The following is a 964-nucleotide window of genomic DNA, read 5'->3' on the forward strand; positions in this document are numbered from 1 at the left end:
AACACACACAACGCCCGGTCTGGGAATCGAAACCACGATCCTCCGACGGCGAGTCCACTGCCCTAACAACTGTGCCATTGCACCTCCAAAACAGGAATCAAACAGGGACCCAAGAATAAAGAATGGTTCAGAAGCACTGATCTATGTTGGAGTTCGGTTTGCTAGAGGTAGCAGCTGCGTCTACCTCAAATATCATTTTACCTTCTTAAAATTAAACAAAAATGTCCTCGATGTAACAAAAAAAGACAGGATGGCCAAGCTTGGATCGTCTTAGGTCATAGGTCAGTTAAATTAGTGCAGGTTTCGTATGGACTAACAACAACAACAAGCAAAATAATCATCCTTAACACTGGCCCCATTTAATCACCGAATCAACAACAGCAACAACAAAACACCCTGTTAAAAGAAACAAAGGACAAGGAAGCAACAACTTCCGTCGTTTAGGGCTCTAATCCCTTTAAAATGGGCTGAAAACCTGTAATTTGTCCTACCGTCACTTGATCATAGAATTTCAGAGAATCAGGTGAATTTTAGCAGCAACTTTTTAATGTGTGTTATTAGGAAACAACTGATGCGTATCAGCATGGGTACAACAATGGACGCCGCCGCCGCCACCACCGCTGCTACTTCTATTGCTACCGCTGCTATTGCTACTACTACTACTACTACTACTACTACTACTACTACTACTACTACTACTACTACTACTACTACTACTAATGTCGGCAACAAATATATCAGGACTAAAGAGGTGACAATGCTCTTTTTTCAAATATTGTTTTCATCATTATAGTTAACATTCTTGGTTCATTGTAATAGGGGTGCAGATTGGATGGAAGGATGACGGGTATGGAAAGAAGGGTATGGTGTACCTACGTATGCATGTATTAATGTATGTATGTATGTATGTATGTATGTATGTATGCATGTATGTATGTATGTATGAGTGCGTGTGGTGTGTAGC

This window comes from Octopus bimaculoides, chromosome 11 (genome assembly GCF_001194135.2).
Source record: "Octopus bimaculoides isolate UCB-OBI-ISO-001 chromosome 11, ASM119413v2, whole genome shotgun sequence".
In the NCBI taxonomy this organism is placed as follows: Eukaryota; Metazoa; Mollusca; class Cephalopoda; order Octopoda; family Octopodidae; genus Octopus; species Octopus bimaculoides.